This window comes from Dermacentor variabilis, chromosome 5 (assembly GCF_050947875.1).
Source record: "Dermacentor variabilis isolate Ectoservices chromosome 5, ASM5094787v1, whole genome shotgun sequence".
Classification (NCBI taxonomy): domain Eukaryota; kingdom Metazoa; phylum Arthropoda; class Arachnida; order Ixodida; family Ixodidae; genus Dermacentor; species Dermacentor variabilis.
Window position 1 is genome coordinate 166,981,002 of NC_134572.1, and position 12,048 is coordinate 166,993,049.

Sequence of the window (12,048 nt, forward strand, 5' to 3'; positions counted from 1 at the left end):
ATCCAATCATGTCCTAAAGAAAAAATAAGCGACATTTTGAGAACCTTTGCACTGCACAAGCACACGCACACACACAAGAACAGCAAACGATTAAATCGGGACAGAAAAGCTTTGTGGTAAGTTAAAGGGCAGTGCCTGTATTGTTCGAAGCGAGATCAAGGTCTGTGAGCACGGATAGACATGGTGGAATGGTCTTGGTATTTTCAAAAAAGTTTTGAAGCGACGCTTTCTTAACCACTTACTTCGGCCTTCCCACTGCTACAACTGCTACTGCTGCTGTTGTTTTGCACTCCACGTCAGTAGGGGTGGAGGGGGAGGGGAGAAAATGCACATTGTACAGGGTCGTCCTTTATGAAAGGGGACACGCGAGCGCGTGGCCTGTGCTCGGTGGAGGCTGCTTTGAGCGCCAGCAACAGACAGCAAGGGGAAGCACGTCCGCTTGTAGCGCCATCTCTTGGCGGCCAGAATAAGCAGGCACGGCTGATAGACAAGCGGCTGTGGACTGCTTCCCACGCCAGCTGGATGCGCAACAGGCGGGACCTGCAACCAGACGCTGCTAGCAAACCGCACTTGGTACGCTAGCACATTGGAAGCGTGGAAGGACCAACATATGCCCGCTATTTAAGAGGCACTCCCAGCGTATTTTAATGCATAAGTATTCTTTGGCGAGTACCGCAGCAAGGTCTGTCCGCCACGCGAAAAGTGTAATGCCTTGTATATGCACAAGAATGCGCAATGCGCGAACTTATGACATTTAATTATAATAATGTAAATGTAGACGATTGGTAGCTTTATAAGCGATGAGGAACAATTGAAAAAAATTGATTAGAGGGAATAACGCTAGAGATACATAGGGTCCACAGAAAATGCATGGGGAAGCTAACTTAGGTAGAGGTGGGCCAACTTCAAATTGGGGGGTAGGCCAACATAACTTTCGGAGTGGGCCAATTTAAATTTTGGGATGCGCCAACTTAAAATTTGGGGATTTGCCAACTTGACATTTGGGGAAATTTGGAGGTGGGCCAACTTAAATTGACGGGTGGGCCAACTTGACATGCGGGGGTTGGCCAACCTGAAATTGGGGTGTAGGCCAGTATAAATTTGGAGGTGGGCCAATTTATATTTCGGGGTGGGCCAGCTTAAAATTTGGCGGTGAACCAACTTGAAATTTTCGGGGTGGGCCAACTTGAGACTTGGAGAAATTCAAAGGTAGGCCAACTTGAAATTTCAGCGTGGGCCAACTTAAATTTGGTAGTGGGCCAAGCTGAAATTTGGGGGTGGGACAACTAATTTTTGGGGGTATGCTTATGCACGCTTTGACAACTCCAGCGGAGTTTCCGCGTACATTTTTTGCTGTACAGAGCCCTGGCTGCACACTAAGGAAGAAGCCCTAGAATGCTTACGCATTAATATATGTACGCCAGAAGTACCTAAGAACTACCGGGCGTATGTTGCCGCTTCCACGTTTCCAGTGTGCTTGCGGATCCAACGCGGTTTGCTAGCAGCAGACGTTGCGCTGCAGGCCCCGCTCTTTGCGCAATAGTCATGCGAGGAGGGGCGGTTCCAGCTAATTCTAGCAGGAGCTTGCCTATCGGCCATGCCTGGTTATTCTAGCCGCCAACAGATGACGCCACAAGCAGACGTGCTACCTCTTCCTGCCTCTTGGTGGCGCTCTAAGCAGCCTCCGCAGAGCATGGGCCACGCGCTCGCGTGTTCCCTTTCATAAAGGACCACCCTGTACATGGCAGAGGCGCGGGAGAGGAGTCTATGGGACCTTTCCAAAGACTGGGCGTCACCACAATGCCCTCAGGACGAAATTAATTAGGCGTGATTCCCCCCGCCCCCCACCCCGCAGTGGCATTGCAGAACCTGCAGCGCTTAGCTTTGTATTCATCTGCAACAGCCGCCCAGAGAGGAGGATTCTATAAGAATGAGGGAGAGGAGGTTGAAAGAGGAGCCAGATAATGGGTAAAGCCAATGCATTGAAGTAACGAGGAAATACCAGCCTTGCGACTCTTCGCTCGTCGCGTCTGGCACGCATGAAAGGACCACGGGCAGTAGGTAAAGCCGCTGTCAAAAAGCTCGCTTCGTTTGGGGTCTCTTCAGCAGAGGAAACGCTGCTACTAGACGTAGGAAAAGTTTCGGTCTCGGGGACAACTGGAAAAGATTTAATTTAAGGTGCGGTAGGGCACGCTTCTCATATTTTTTTTTAAAGAAACACCCTGCGAATTGTCCACGCGGGAAACTGACGCAGGGAATGCAGCCGCAACCCCGCATTAACGCAACACAGCATCACAACAATACGCAAGCGGCCGTCCAGCAGATCAACATTTCAGCCACGACGGGATGCGCCGTGTGAAATGAATCACATGGCTAACCTCGTCGCAGGGTGTGAACAATGGCGCGCAACGATGCCTCGAGAAAACACTACTCGCTGTGTGTTAACATCCCTTCCCGGCTGTCGTACGCTGTCAAAATCACCGACACATATCATCGGTCAACGCAAACAGCACAGAGAGCTTCCCTTACGTCGATTGCCAGTCTGCGTGTGATCTGCATAATTATTTTTTTTCCAGTGAATGTGTGCTGCCCGATCGCATGTGTGGTAATGTTCTGAAATTGACAACCTCTGACTAAAATAATAATAATTTCGTTCGAATCCAAATTCCCGCAGTCTCGTCCTTGACTGTATTTTGCAGTGTTTCCCCTAAGTATTTTTACATATAATATTAATTCAGAAAGCGTGCCATTGTATATCGGGGCTCAATCATGCAGCCGATCAGGCGTGTGCTTTCAAGCGAGTATCTACAAAAATATGCAAGGAGTGTTTTCGCGTCCGCATAGACGACCATGACGACAACCGAACCTAAAAAAAATCCCACAATCCAATGCTTTTGAGGTTACTGCCATGATCTTCGCATGACTAGAAAGAGAGGGGTTGGTCTTGTATTCTACTTTCCTAAATATTGATATTGTGGAACATATTTACCGAGAGAAATCAATATGCCGTATTCACTCGCATGATGCTCGCGCTTTTTTCCCGAAATGGCTTGGGCTGGAGGGAATATTTTCTGAGGGCACTAGGTGCTAAATAGAGACGGAAAAATGCAGTGCTAGTCAATTGTGGTCTTCTCCTTAGCCACTCAACACTCATTCAAAATATTTATTCCCAGCAACATTCACCTTTGCAATAAGGGTGCAGGCTGTACACTATTGGATCTGGAGGACCATCCCAATTGCTGACCCCTAGAGATTAGACCTTGCCGTTGGGTGCGGGAGCTGGCCAAGGTTGAGGAGGACGTCGGAATGAAAACTAGAGGTTTATTTAGATGATTTACAGTGAGCGTACAAAGAAATTAAGTCATAAAGTCATTACGGGCCGGCCGCAACTCGGACGCTGCGGCCCGTTGCAAGAAGCTCGAAAGAGATCAATGAAGGAATGCTTCCTTGCTGCTCCCGGTCTCTGGCTTTTAACCCTCTCGGTGTCTCGAAGTCACGTCACGTTCGGCCGATCGGCGAGCCCGCTCAGGTGTCGTCATTTTCGGCCAATGGTAGGCGCCCGTGCGATTGTGCCACCCCCGGCTCATTGGGCCCCAATTGTCCGAGGGCTTACTTCTCTCTGCGGTATTGCCTTCCCGGTCTGCAACTGCCTTCAGAAAGGCAGATGGGGGGATTGTTGCCAGGGCTTCACGGTGCATTACAGCCGTCTTGCCTAAATACCCACGTTACCTGGAACAGTACCAGAATCTCGCTACACTTTCGGGAAGAGTCAAGCAGTGAATAGCTCCACCTGCGGCGCACGAGGTGGGGGACGCCAACTCGTTTGCACGTGCCGCGCCTCGGGAACGGGGTAGATCTGCTTCTGCGTTCCTTACTTAGGTGTGGCGCGATTCCATGTGGTCTGGTGAACTCGAAGAAGGCTCAGGAAAAGGTCCTGTATCTAACAGCTCCTCCTCGCCCCGGAAGTTCGGAATGGCCGGTGAAATCAATTCGCTGGCCATGAGGAACGCTTAAAGAACATGTAGGGTACTGGTGCCGAGCCTCGTGTGACGAACTTCGGTATCCTGGGCCCTGGAGAACGTACGTCAAACAAACGAAACAACACAGCGCTGCACCACGTGTAAGCGCAGGCCCTTCACCCTTGACTCGCCAGGCTATTACTAAGTCAAAATGAACCCTGATCTTTCCCCAGTTTTGATAAAGCAGTTCCAACCACCTTTCTAAACTGCTATCCATTTCTCCCCGAATGCCGACAAGGCCGGAGTGACCTTGTTGTTGCAAAACAAAGGGCCGTTGTCGTTTCAAACACAAAATGAAAACAGCCGAACATAACTTAAGTGGCCTAACTACACGAACAGCATTTCTCACCCTAGCGCAGTGGCGTACTTATCTCACGTACTGTTGCCACTGGACAGTCTGGCCAACTTCACAAGTACATATTCACAAGAGCGCTAGCTTTGTGGTCTCTATTCCGAACACGTACTTGCGTCGTAGGCAAACGTTTCATCACGCTAACTTCCGTTTCTTTCTCTAGACCATACAGGACACGTACTTTAAATGACAACTAAACTTGCGTTACTTACGGACTCCGCAGAACCCTTAAACAAATGTGTCTTGTAATGACTACTTCCATGCACGCTAACTAGAGAAGTAAGAATACGGCTGCCCTCAACACTCACGAGCAACGCAGTCATAAACCTTCTGCTTCCCTCCGCAGCACAGGACATGCGCTAATGGAAATAAGAACGCTTCTCAGTGCAAATTATGCACTTACTGAAAACCTACGCGCTTTACCTTAGAAAATTGAAAAACACTTAAAAAAGAAGGTTAAATAACACACATGCGCGTTACCATAGGCCTCTGATCGATAACCTTGACACTCAGGTTACTCACACACACACACACACACGCAGAAAAAAAGAAAGCATATATCTATTGATTAACTAACACCTCGCGAAACTACATGCTACAAACTACAAACAAACTACGTATCTTTCCAATCTCGGAGCTTCTCGAACAAAAACACAAACAAAGCTCATACCTTTACATATTGAAAGAAACTTAAATCGCGACATCTTCAAATGCTCACAAATAAAACAAAATGACAGGTTTTACTTCTACAGATGCTCTCTTGGCTTCCCGTTCCAAATGTTTACGACTGACTGATATTTTTGAGCCGTACTCGAGGTGGCCGCGGTTCGAAAGCTATTCTGGTTACCGAGGAACAAAAAAAGGGCTGACTCGCTATCAGTTCCTTCAAGACGTTACAGTTTCTTGCCAATTTGCGTCCTGGCGCCACGCTTTCCTCACGAACTAGACTGACCGCGTCGCGACTCCTCATCACCCCCTCTCGTCTTGCCACCTTGCGCTCCTTCGCACTTCACGCTGCTCCCCGAAAATAACGGCGGAACGACGAGGAACATAACTGCCCCGTGCCCTTTGTCCGCGTCCGTGCAGAACATGCTTCTCGGTCTCTTTCTGACCGGTGGCTCCAACGTGCTTGATGCGCACACATCGTCAACGACGACCGCATCTTTCTTTTTCTCGCGCCCTGGCTTTTTGCCTCTGTCGCCGTGTTAGGCTGCGCTGTGTTGCGTTTCGCCTGCGACACGCGGTTTTGCCGGCGCGACTGCGGCGGGGCGGCAGACATTTTGGCCCGTTCGTCGTCGCCGCAACGCTCCCCGCCAGGTGTTTCCAGGCGTTTCCAGGCATGTTCCGATGCCACGTGTCTTCATGTGCGTGTGTGAGTGTATGTGCCATTGTGCCCAAACCGGGCGATGCGAAAGCAGGGATCACCCTCTCATTCCAGTCATTGTGCCCGACCGGCAGCGCTACGACAGTGTGCGTCACCATTAGCCCATTGTACATTCACGTGCTCGTCTATTGAGGGGTTCCTTCTTGCCCTCAACTGCGAGAGTATAAAAACAGCTGCCCCCGGACGCCAAAAGGAGGGCTCCGATTTCTTCTGTTGAGTAAAGTGCTCTCCCGTCGCTCTACTTCGGTCAACCGGACCGCCAACTCTTTGCGATGTTAAAATAAACAAGTTGTTTTGTTGTTACCAGTCGACTCATGCTTTGCCGAGACCTTCGGATGCTTCCCGTTGTACCCCAGGCCGCCAGGCCAACGCTACCCTTGGGGCTTGCGACCCAGGTACAACCACGGGCGTCAGCGCCGAGTTCCCAACAACCGATGCCATCGGTGGGGATCCAAACATCTGGTTGGCAGCGGTGAGATCGCCTCCGACTTCAAACAACTGTCTGCCAGCGGTGAGATCGCGACAACGGAGGCCAGCAGCGAAGATATGCAGTTGACTGTATGCTGAGCAGCTCAACGACGATCCGGGAGCAGTGCAACGAGCCCTGTGTGACGACTGGTTGCCTGCAGCGGAACGACTGCGCGGAATTCCTGCCTGCGAGGTTTGGTGAGTGCGGGACTTTCTTCTTCTGAGCTTTGCCAGGCTTTTGTTAGTGTCAGAAACAGAGCTGGTAATTGTGGTTGTCGTTGCTGCCGGGTTAGATTGCGGCAAGACAATAATAGGCAGTAGAGAAAGCAGCATTCAGAGCAGCCATGGATTTGAAGTCGTTGCGCAAACCGAAATTGTTGGAGCTTGCAAGAGAGTTGGGTCTGGATGTCTCGGACAAACTCAGAAAACCAGAACTGCTAAAGGCTATTCTTGAGTTAGAGGCTGAGGATGACGAGCTGTCGGAATGCCTTGAGACTATTGAGGAGAGGTCAAAAAGACAGGAGCGCGAACTTAAAGAGCAAAAAGAGAAACAGGAGCGCGAACTTAAAGAGCAAAAAGAGAAACAGGAGCGCGAACTTAAAGAGCAGAAAGAAAAAGAAGAGCGCGAACACGCTTTGGAAATGAAGCGTCTCGAGGTAGAGATGGAACGCGCTCGTAATGGAAGTCAGGCACACGGTGCAGGAGAACGAGTATTGTTCAAAATGACTGACCTGATGCGGCCGTTTAAGCTTGGAGAGGACATTGGTTTGTTCCTGGTTAACTTTGAGCGAACGTGCGAGAAGCAGGGGTTCTCTCGGGAAACGTGGCCACAGCGCTTGCTCACTTTGTTACCCGGCGAGGCGGCCGACGTAGTCGCTCGCTTGGATAGAGAGGAGGCAGAGGATTTCGACACAGTGAAATCGAGTCTTCTAAAAAAGTACCGGCTGTCTGCGGAGGCGTTCCGTCGGAAGTTTCGGGAAAATGAGAAAGGCAAAAGTGAGTCATATACAGAGTTTGCGTATAGGCTTATGTCGAACATGCAGGAGTGGCTCAAAGAAGAGAAAGCGTTTGGTGACCACGATAAAGTTCTGCAGTGCTTCGGGCTAGAACAGTTTTATAGTCGGTTACCGGAGAACGTGCGATACTGGGTCTTGGATAGGCCAGACGTTTGTACGGTGGCTAAAGCCGCTGAGCTAGCCGAGGAGTTTGTGACGCGTCGGGCTCGCGGAGCTAAGGACGGTCAAAAGGGTGAATTTGGCTCGAAGTTTGAGAGGCCGAAGTTCACACCCATGAGAGCAAAGGGGAACACGCGTAGTGCGGATGCGAGTGGAAGCAGTGCGACGGAACCTAAGGAGACGGCGGCAGCCGAAGCCGAACGCAGAAAGCGGTTCGAGATGAGGCAAGCGCGCGTTTGTTATACGTGCCAGAAGCCGGGTCACTTTTCGGCGCAGTGTCCGGAAACAACACCAAAAGTTGTGTTTTTTTCAATAGGCAGCACTGACGAGAACATGAAGCTTCTCGAGCCTTACATGCGAGACCTCCTCGTGAACGGGAAAGAGTGCCGAGTGCTTCGCGATTCCGCAGCTACGATGGATGTAGTTCACCCCTCCTACGTAGAACCCGATATGTTCACGGGCGAGTGCGCATGGATCAAGCAAGCCGTGGAAGCTCATAGCGTGTGTCTGCCAGTAGCAAAGGTGCTTATTGAAGGACCTTTCGGAGCGCTTGAGACAGAGGCGGCAGTGTCATCTATGCTGCCACCCCAGTACCCGTACCTATTTTCAAACAGGTCCGATCACCTCCTGCGCGAGAAGGGGCTTTTGTTTGGTGAAGCTAGTGTTCAGGCCTTAACCAGATCGAAGGTTCGGGAGCTCGCTGCAAAGGCGGTAGTTGCGGGGCCGACGTTATCAAACAACGAAAAAGGGTCAGAGGCGCAGCAAGCTGATATTCAGAGCACGCCCGAACTGAATAAACTTGAGTCTGTAACGTTAAAGGCGCCAGATACTGGAGAGGAAACGCCCGACACGGGAAAGTTAGAAGAGCTATCTACTGATTTGCTCATCGCGCCTACGTCAGACGGACTTGATCGGTTGCTAAAAGTCAGCCGGTCGGCTTTGATAGCCGCGCAAAAGAAGGATGGTAGCCTAGAAAACATACGCTGCAATGTCAAGGAAGGTATCGCCAGGAAAAATGCGCGTTTTGTGGAAAGAGGTGGAGTCCTGTACCGGAAGTATCTAGACCGCCGAGGAGTGGAGTTCGATCAGCTGATCGTGCCTCAATGCTATCGTCAGGATCTGTTGCGCTTGTCACACGGGGGTTCGTGGTCCGGACACCTAGGAGTTAAGAAAACTAAGGACCGTCTCTTGCAAGAGTACTATTGGCCAGGGTGTTTTCGGGACGCAGACCACTTCGTGAGGTCATGTGACACCTGTCAGCGGGTGGGCAAACCAGGGGACAAATCGAGGGCGCCGTTGAAATTGGTACCTATCATTACGGAGCCTTTTAGACGGCTCGTTATTGATACTGTGGGACCTCTGCCGGTAACAGCCACGGGGTACAGACACATTTTGACTGTGATCTGCCCAGCGACAAAGTTCCCTGAAGCAGTGCCGCTTAAAGAACTCAGCTCAGTTGAGATAGTTAATGCACTACTGTCCATATTTGCGCGAGTTGGTTTCCCTGCGGAAATCCAATCAGATCAGGGCACAGTGTTTACTAGCGCTTTGACGACAACTTTTCTCGAAAGGTGTGGGGTAAAGCTGTTACACAGCTCAGTGTACCACCCACAGTCGAATTCCGTTGAGAAGCTCCACTCCGTCATGAAGCGCGTGTTGAGAGCATTGTGTTTTGAACATCAAACTGACTGGGAGCTGTGTCTGCTTGGGGTGATGTTTGCGTTAAGAACCGCGCCGCATGCAGCTACGGGGTTTTCGCCAGCTGAACTGGTGTACGGTCGCTCGCTTCGATCTCCGCTTCGCATGCTTCGAGAATCGTGGGAAGGTAGGGGCGACGACCCAGTCGTGGTGGAGTACGTACTTAAGCTCCTCGAACGCTTAAGAAGGGCACAGGAGTTGTCAGGTGAAGCAATGACAAAGGCCCAGCAGAGGGCCAAGGTTTATTATGATCGGACAGCCAGGGCCCGTCGTTTTGAGGTGGGCGATGAGGTCATGATATTGCGCACATCGCTAAACAACAAACTAGACGTGCAGTGGGAGGGCCCAGCACGAATTGTTCAGAAACTGTCGGACGTTAACTACGTGGTGAGTCTGCCAGGAAAGCGGAAAGCACAGCAAGTTTACCACTGTAATCTGCTCAAACCTTATAGACAAAGGGAAGCAGTGGTGTGCATGATGGTAAACGTTCCTGAAGAGCTTCCGGTCGAGCTTCCGGGACTAGGCTCAGTGACGAACAGGGAAGACACCGGTCAAGTCATTAGTGACCTTATCAGTAAAGCACCGCTGTCGCCCGAGCAGAAAACCGAACTACACCAGCTATTACAAGAGTTTCAAGGTCTGTTCTCTGAGAGGCCTGGTAGGACTTCTGTCCTTACTCATGATATAGAACTTACCTCCCCAGAGCCAGTACGATCCAAGGCGTATCGGGTGTCACCCCGCCAGAGCGATATTATGGAGGCTGAGGTAAAGAAAATGCTACAGCTCGGTGTTATTGAGGCAGGTGAGAGTGATTATACCTCCCCTTTGATTTTAGTTGAGGTACCGGGCAAGGAACCTCGTCCTTGCGTCGACTACCGCAGGCTTAATTCCATCACTAAGGATCAAATTTATCCGATCCTAACATCGAGGAGCGCCTTGAGAAAGTTAGTAGCGCTCAGTTTATTTCCACCCTAGATCTTGTCAGGGGTTATTGGCAGGTTCCACTTACAGAAGAGGCTAGTAGGTATGCGGCGTTCATTTCACCAATGGGAACATTCCGTCCTAAAGTGTTGAGTTTTGGTTTGAAGAACGCGCCATACTGTTTTTCAAGCCTGATGGATAAAGTGTTGCGGGGACAGCAAGAATTCGCTTTACCGTATCTAGACGACGTAGCGATATTCTCCGCATCCTGGTCTGAGCATATGACACACTTGCGGGCAGTGCTAACCCGCCTGCGCGAAGCGGGCTTGACAGTAAAGGCTCCTAAGTGCCAGTTAGCACAGGCCGAGGTTGTCTACCTCGGTCACGTGATTGGTCAGGGTCGTCGCCGCCCCTCTGAAATAAAAGTGGCCGCTGTGCGAGACTTTCCGCAACCGCGCACAAAGACCGATATTCGGTCGTTCTTGGGTGTCGCCGGCTACTATCAGAGGTACATCCCTAGGTACTCTGATATCGCGGCTCCCCTGACGGATGCTCTAAGAAAGACAGAGCCTCAAACAGTCGTCTGGGACGAGACAAAGGAAAGAGCTTTTAGCGCCCTAAAGAGTGCCCTAACAAACCAGCCTGTGCTACGATCGCCAGACTATACAAAAGGGTTCGTTGTTCAGTGCGATGCTAGTGAGCGAGGCATGGGCGTTGTACTGTGCCAACGGGAAAATGGAGAAGTAGAACACCCCGTCCTGTATGCTAGTCGTAAGCTGACCAGTCGTGAGCAGGCGTATAGCGCCACCGAGAAAGAGTGTGCATGTCTCGTGTGGGCCGTTCAGAAATTGTCATGCTATCTAGCCGGCTCGAGGTTTATCATTGAGACGGATCACTGCCCTCTCCAATGGCTGCAGACCATCTCTCCCAAAAATGGCCGCCTCCTGCGCTGGAGCCTCGCTTTACAACAATATTCCTTTGAGGTGCGTTACAAAAGGGGGAGTCTCAACGGTAACGCCGATGGCTTAAGTCGAAGCCCCTAACGTAGGAATCAGCCTCAAAATTGTTGGTTACTGATGTTTTTCTTCCTGAGGCAGGATTTTCTTTAACATATTGCTTTTGTTTAGTGTTTCAAAGTGATGATATGCTTTCTAGTGCAATTTTCCAATTTGTGGACGCGTTCTGAGTGATGCTAGACTACTGTAAGGAACTAGGCAGTGGTATAAAAAGGGGAAAGAGCCTGGCAGGGCTTAGTGAGGGTTGTGCCGTGCTTGCTGACTGAGCGGTTGAGTTTCAGCGTAGTTCTAACGCTTGCCGGGAACGACAACAAAGATGTGAACTCTCCCGAAGTCACTTTGCAGTGTCCCGTGCGAACCTGAACGAGAGAACAAGGCCTTCTCTGTGCGCTGCGCTCAAGAAACGTCGAGGGACGCCCGACTTCGGTTATGAGCATCATCGAGCGACATCCCTCCGGACAGCGGATGCAGTCCCCTGTCCATCGGGATCTCCTTCCCCCGGCGGGGCGGTCTGTTGCGTTTCGCCTGCGACACGCGGTTTTGCCGGCGCGACTGCGGCGGGGCGGCAGACATTTTGGCCCGTTCGTCGTCGCCGCAACGCTCCCCGCCAGGTGTTTCCAGGCGTTTCCAGGCATGTTCCGATGCCACGTGTCTTCATGTGCGTGTGTGAGTGTATGTGCCATTGTGCCCAAACCGGGCGATGCGAAAGCAGGGATCACCCTCTCATTCCAGTCATTGTGCCCGACCGGCAGCGCTACGACAGTGTGCGTCACCATTAGCCCATTGTACATTCACGTGCTCGTCTATTGAGGGGTTCCTTCTTGCCCTCAACTGCGAGAGTATAAAAACAGCTGCCCCCGGACGCCAAAAGGAGGGCTCCGATTTCTTCTGTTGAGTAAAGTGCTCTCCCGTCGCTCTACTTCGGTCAACCTGACCGCCAACTCTTTGCGATGTTAAAATAAACAAGTTGTTTTGTTGTTACCAGTCGACTCATGCTTTGCCGAGACCTTCGGAT

The 12,048-nt window shown here is 51.0% G+C and overlaps 1 protein-coding gene across 1 annotated transcript in view; it reads left to right on the plus strand.

Moving 5' to 3' along the window:
• LOC142583695 (sperm-specific sodium:proton exchanger-like) overlaps positions 1-12,048 on the plus strand; it is a 98,921-nt gene that overhangs the window by 38,930 nt on the left and 47,943 nt on the right. The window lies entirely within an intron of this gene.